Source organism: Terrapene carolina, unplaced genomic scaffold (genome assembly GCF_002925995.2).
Source record: "Terrapene carolina triunguis isolate 2854851 unplaced genomic scaffold, T_m_triunguis-2.0 Scaffold714, whole genome shotgun sequence".
NCBI classification, from domain to species: domain Eukaryota; kingdom Metazoa; phylum Chordata; order Testudines; family Emydidae; genus Terrapene; species Terrapene triunguis.
The window spans coordinates 20510141-20517135 of NW_020665065.1; positions in this window are offsets into that span (position 1 = coordinate 20510141).

Consider the following 6995-nt stretch of genomic DNA (forward strand, 5'->3'; position numbering starts at 1 on the left):
AGTGGCCCATTACAGACAGTTGACAAGAAGGTGGGAGTAACAGTAGGGAGAAATTAGTATGGGGGAAATTAAGTTTAGGTTTGTAATGACCCAACCACTCCCAGTCTTTATTCAGGCCTAATCTATGGTATCTAGTTTGCAAATTAATTCCAGTTCTGCAGCTTCACGTTGGAGTCTGGTTTTGAAGTTTTTTTGCTGAAGAATTGCCACTTTTAGGTCTGTTATTGAGTTACCAGAGAGATTGAAGTGTTCTCCTACTGGTTTGAATGTTACGATTCCTGATGTCAGATTTGTGTCCATTTATTCTTTTGCGTAGAGACTGTCCAGTTTGGCCAACGTACATGGCAGGGGGCATTGCTGGCACATGATGGCATATATCACATTGGTAGATGTGCAGGTGAATGAGCCCCTGATGGCATGGCTGATGTGATTAGGTCCTATGATGGTGTCCCTTGAATAGATATGTGGACAGAGTTGGCAGCAGGGTTTGGTTCCTGGGTTAGTGTTTTTGTTGTGTGGTGTGTAGTTGCTGGTGAGTATTTGCTTCAGGTTGGGGGGCTGTCTGTAGGCAAAGACTGGCCTGTCTCCCAAAGTCTGTGAGAGTGAGGGATCGTCCTTCCGGATAGGTTGTAAATCCTTGATGATGCGCTGGAGAGGTTTTAGTTGGGGGCTGTAGATGATGGCTAGTGGCGTTCTGTTACTTTCTATGTTGGGCCTGTCTTCTAGTAGGTGACTTCTCGGTACCCTTCTGGCTCTGTCAGTCTGTTTCTTCACTTCACCAGGTGGGTATTTCAGTTTAAGAACGCTTGATAGAGATTCTGTAGGTGTTTGTCTCTGTCTGAGGGATTGGAGCAAATGCGGTTGTATCTTAGAGCTTGGCTGTAGACAATGGATCGTGTGCTGTGGTCTGGATGAAAGCTGGAGGCATGTAGGTAAGTATAGCAGTCAGTAGGTTTCTGGTATAGGGTGTGGATTGCCACGGGCACGCAGGGGCGAAAGAAAATGCAGGCCTGTTATTTACCAGGCTGCACGTGGCAATAGACTATATTGGTAAGGGATGCAAGGAGAGTATGGGTCACGCTGCAAACTGCAGACACACACACACACAACTAAAATTAATCAATTTAAAGTTTTATTGGGGATAATTACAAGGGGTAAGGGAGCAGCGTTTGATTAGCTAATAGAGTTAATGAAACTTAAAACACACAATGACTAAAATATCTACTAACAATATTTATAAACAAAGATGCAGCAATTAGTAATAACTGATACTTACAAATACAAACCAACACATAACGACCGGCAAACGTAGAAACTCTGTTTGAAACACGTGAGCTGAGAGAGAGGCTTTGAGGTGATCAGGCTCGGTTACGGGTGTACACAGGATACACAGGATTCGTTTTTCTTTTTCCTCTCCCTGCCTGCACATGGCAGGCAGCCCATAAAGTACCAACTATGACATCATAGAAGTGTCATAGGGGACGGGGCCCAAAACCTGTTTGTGTTCGTTTCTGATTGGCACAAGCAAAGTTTACACCAAGTAGGGGAGCAGGTGCCTCAAAGTCTGGCTTCACCCCCAAAAGGTGAGGAAATGCATATTGCTTTAGAATGTGTGCAACACTGAATGACAAAAGAAGAGGCCAGGGCAATACCGGTATGGGCAAGTTTTACAGGATGCAGACAGGAACTCATCTCAACAGAGGCATGTAGGTAAGTATAGCAGTCAGTAGGTTTCTGGTATAGGGTGGTGTTTATGTGACCATCACTTATTAGCACTGTAGTGTCTAGGAAGTGGACCTCTTGTGTGGACTGGTTCAGGCTGAGGTTGATGATAGGGTGGAAATCATTGAAAACTTGGTGGAATTCCTCAAGGGCATCCTTCCCATGGGTCCAGATGATGAAGATGTCATCAATGTAGCGCAAGTAGAGTAGGGTCGTAAGAAGACGAGAGCTGAGGAAGCAGTGTTCTAAGTCAGCCATAAAAATGTTGGCATATTGAGGGGCCATGCAGATACCCATAGCAGTCCCACTGACTTGAAGGTATAAATTGTCCCCAAATCTGAAATAGTTGTGGGTGAGGACAAAGTCACAAAGTTCAGCCACCAGGTTTGCCGTGATAGTATTGGGGATACTGTTCCTGATGGCTTGTAGTCCATCTTTGTGTGGAATGTTGGTGTAGAGGGCTTCTACATCCATAGTGGCTAGGATGGTGTTTTCTGGAAGATCACCGATGGATTGTATTCAGAGTAGTAGCCATGTTAGTCTGTATCAGCAAAAAGAACGAGGTGTACTTGTGGCACCTTAGAGACTAAAAATTTTCGTTGAGCATAAGCTTTCGTGGGCTAAAACTCACTTCATCGGATGCATGCAGTGGAAAATACAGTAGGAAGATATATATACACAGAGAACGTGGAAAAAATGGGGGTTGCCATACCAACTGTAACAAGACTAATCAATTAAGGTGGGCTATTATCAGCAGGAGAAAAAAAACTTTTGTAGTAATAACCAGGATGCCCATTTCCAACAGTTGACAAGAAGGTGTGAGTATAACAGTAGGGAAAAAAATTAGCATGGGGAAATAGTTTTTACTTTGTGTAATGACCCATCCACTCCCAGTCTTTATTCAAGCCTAATTTAATGGTGTCCAGTTTGCAAATTAATTCCAAAGGATTGTAGTTTCCTCAGGAAGTCAGTGGTGTCTCGAAGATAGCTGGGAGTGTAGGGCCTGAGGAGAGAGTCTACATAGCCAGATAAGGAAACTACAATCCTCTGGTGGGGGGCAGTGCCTGCAGGCGAGGGCAGCGCACGGTGCCCTCTGCCGCCCCTCACCCCTCCGGGGGCCGCAGGGACGTGGTGCCAGCTGCTTCCGGGAGCAGCGCGGGGCCAGGGCAGGCAGGAAGCCTGCCTTAGCCCTGCTGCGCCACGGGGCTGGCAATCCCGTGGGCCGGAGCCAGCCCATGGGCCGTAGTTTACCCTCCCCTGGGCTAGTGGAATATGAGGCTGAGATGTTGCTGAGAGGCTAAGGGTATGTTTATACTGCAGTCAAAGGTGTGACTGCAGCATATGTAGACAACCCTCAGCTAGCTTTGATCCCGATAGCTCCAGTAATAATAGCAGTGACGCTGCATCAGCAGGGACTAGCCACTCAAATACACACCCAGGGTCATGGGCAGCCTTGTTCAGTCCATGCTGCCGCTGCGTCACTGCTGTTGCTATTCACGCTAGCTAGGTCAGAGTTAGCTGGGGTCATGCTGCAGTCACACCTCTGACTGCAGTGTAGACATACCCTTGGAAGCAAAGATCAGAACTCACAGCCCAGGGCAGGGAGGCTAAGGGAGCTTTGTCACCTTTAGGCCATCCCAGTTCTTGGCTGATCCATGATCCTGGCCCAGGCAGCCTGTGAGCTGCAAAGTGGGGCAGAATCTCCACTGTGCTGCAGCTCCCAGCACACCCCTGCAGCAGGGCTTCCGTGGGGGTCCTCAGGGGGCTGCCTGGTGCTATCTTCTGCAGCGCCTGCTGTAGGGGCATCTTCCCCCAGCTGGATCTGGGGCTTTTAGAGCCCTTTACATCGCTCCAGCCCTTTTACCTGGTGTAAAGGGGCTGGAGGGGGGGTGATAATCTCACCCTACGTCATTAGTGGTGAAACCACTTCTCAGGCTGGATCAGGTTGGGTTTGGCCTCTTTCAAATGCCATGTTTAATTGGCTGCTTTTTCTTGCAGTTTGTGAATGAATTTAGTGTTCATGAAAGTGAGGGATTGGCAGCTGAACCCAGGCATCTTGTGCCCCTGCCCACACCCAGCTCTGCCAGGGCACCTTGATCCTACTGCTATTTCAGTCCTGGGCCTCTCTCACACAGCTGTGCCGGTATAATTTCCTCCTGACCCGCCCCTCTCTGCCCTGCAGTTCCAGTCCTGGGGTGGGGCTTCACTGCTTTTCCACAGCTCCTCAGTCCTTACCTACAGCCCCCTGCTATTCCAGCCCTGGGGTCTCTGCTCACACAGCTCTGCTGATGCCCCTCGCTTCTGCTCCCCTTGTTCTAGTTCTGGACCTCTCCTCTCCAGGGACTGGCACGAATTGTGGGGGGGCTTTGGGGCTGTGGATTCCCTAGAGCCTAAGGTGAATCCCCAAAACTCTCCTCATGAACTTAAAAGGACTGAACCCACCTCTCCATGGTTACAATCCTGGTGCATTGGGATAAAGTGCTACCTAAACTCTCTGAATTGTGTTCCACCAGCCAGGCTCCTTGTAACTCGCCTGGAGCAAAGTGCCATGTTAACTTCCCCGGACATTTGTTTTTTAAAACAAATAAAATGTAACGACTGTTAATTACCTTTAAATGATGGGAGGCTACGAGAACTGGAATTGTTGCTGAGACAGGACAGCTTAATGTGCCAGGACATTTTCTTGATACAAAGGCCTGCACCAAAGAGGAAGTTAAAAGTGAATGTGTGATTTAAATCAGATCATTCAGAATATTAAGCCATCAAATATCCCATTTCAGATATTCAGATTCCTTTACTTAAAATTAGCCCATCAAGATAAAAAAAAATCATATTTAAAAACATGATTTTTGCAGGGCTGCCCTAAAATGCCTCCGATTGTGGAAGCAGAAAGGACCATAAACCTTGGATTTACCTTTTCACTGCTTGTACAATCTATCCTTCACATTTTGTATTGCAAGGAGACCTGTCAATTTCACTTTGTTTCTAGTCAGTTTCATTTCATGTTTCTGATCTTGTTTCCTTCCCTACGTTCCAGGACAGGTTTGGTGTTGCCAGACCCTTGCATCCTAAAATCATGAGTCAGGCCCTAAAAATGCACAATAGACTTACAATTTATGAAATTAAATAAACTATTAATAAATACTTATAAAATTGTAAACAATAATAAATAACACTGAGGTACTTTTTCTTTCGCTTTCTGTTTTTTGAACCTTTAGGGGTCCCCTTTTTAAGCTTTTCTAATAAACCAGAAGGACTAGAAACTTAGGGCTTGATCCACAAAGGTACTTAGCTACCTAAGTCCAGTTTCTAGGTGCCACTCTGGGATCACGGAACTCCCACTTGGCTACCACCTAACTCTGTAGGTGCCTAAACTCACCTACATTTCTGCAGCAAAAGTTCCTTAGGTGCCCATGTTTCTGCCTCTGACCAGGCACACTGCTGCCTCCCTCTGGGCATCTGGGGGCTGATCTTCCAGAGAGCTTCATGAACTGGGGGAAGATAGGCATTGGGATACCTAACTCATCTGAGGGGCATGCTCTGGTAGGCATGTTCAGAGGCCGCCTAACTCGTGATAAGGTGGTGGAAGATGTCCCTTTAACCCAGTGGCTAGGGCTCTCACCTGGGATGTGAGAGACCCCCAGTTCAAGTCCCCCCTATGTCTAAGGAGGAGAATGGATTTGAACAGAGATCTGATCCCTTTCAAGTGCGCGTGCAGACAATAAAGGAAGAGATGGGTATAGTTAGGAAGAGACAGGTAATAATTATGGGAGATTCAATCATTAGAAACATAGAGAGCTGGGTTTGCGATGACCGGGAGAACCGCATGGTGACTTGCCTGTCTGGTGTGAAGGTTGTGGATATCTCAAGACATCTAGATAGACTTATGTGTAGTGCTGGGGAGGAGCCGGTGGTCGTGGTACATGTGGGTACCAATGACATAGGGAGGATAGGAGAGAGGTCCTGGAGGCCAAATTTAGGCTGCTAGGTAAGTGATTGAAGTCCAGGACCTCCATGGTAGCATTCTCTGAGATGCTGCCAGTTCCATGCACAGGGCCAGTTAGACAGGCAGAACTGCAGGGTCTCAATGCGTGGATGAGACAATGGCATAGGGAGGAGGGGTTTAGATTTATTAGAAACTGGGGAAACTTTTGGGAAAGGGGGAACCTGTACAGGAAGGATGGGCTCCACCTAAACCAAAATGGAACCAGATTGCTGGCACTTAACATTAAAAAGGTCGTAGAGCAGTTTTTAAACTAAGGGCTGGGGGAAAGCTGACAGTTGCGGAAGAGCCCGCGATTCAGACAGAGACATCCCTTAGGGGAGGATCTATTAATGGAGATTTTCTATGTCGTAGTAATCAGGAGAGGATGGAAGATAAAATACAGGTAGGATCTGATGAGAAACAGTCAAATGAAAGAGAGTCTCATTCAATTACATCATGTAATCGCAGACAGCTGAAAAGTTTCAATTTTTTTAAGTGCTTATATACCAATGCTAGAAGTCTAAATAATAAGATGGGTGAACTTGGTCCTGCTAGTGAAGGCAGGGGGCTGGACTTGATGACCTTTCAAGGTCCCTTCCAGTTCTAGGAGATAGGATAGGATATCTCCATTAATTTAATTTAATTTTTATTAGCCAGGATGGGCAGGGATGGTATCCTTAGCCTCTGTTTGCCAGAAGCTGGGAATGGGCGACAGGGGATGGATCACTTGATGATTACCTGTTCTCTTCATTCCCTCTGGGGCACCTGGCATTGTCCACTGTCGGAAGACAGGATACTAGGCTAGATGGACCTTTGGTCTGACCCAGTGTGGCCGTTCTTATGTTTTTAAAGTGATTTTTGACACAGTCCCACAGGACACTCTCTTAAGTAAACTAGGGAATTGTGGCCTAGATGAGATCACTATAAGGTGGATGCACAGCTGTTTGAAAGAACATACTCAAAGAGTAGTTATCAATGGTTTGCTATTAAACTAGGGGGAGGGGCACATATAGTGGGCTCCTGCAAGGGTCAGTTGTTAGTCTGGTATTATGCAATATTTTCATTAATGAATTGGATAATGGAGCAGAGAGTATGCTTATAAAATTTCAGATGCCACCAAGCTGGGAGGGGTTGCCAGCACTTTGGAGGACAGGATTAGAATTCAAAATGACCTTGACAAAGTGGTGAGTTGGTCTGAAATCAACAAGATGAAATTTAATAAAGATAAGTGCAAAGTACTGCACTTAGGAAAGAAAAATCAAATGTACAGCTACAAAATGGGGAATAA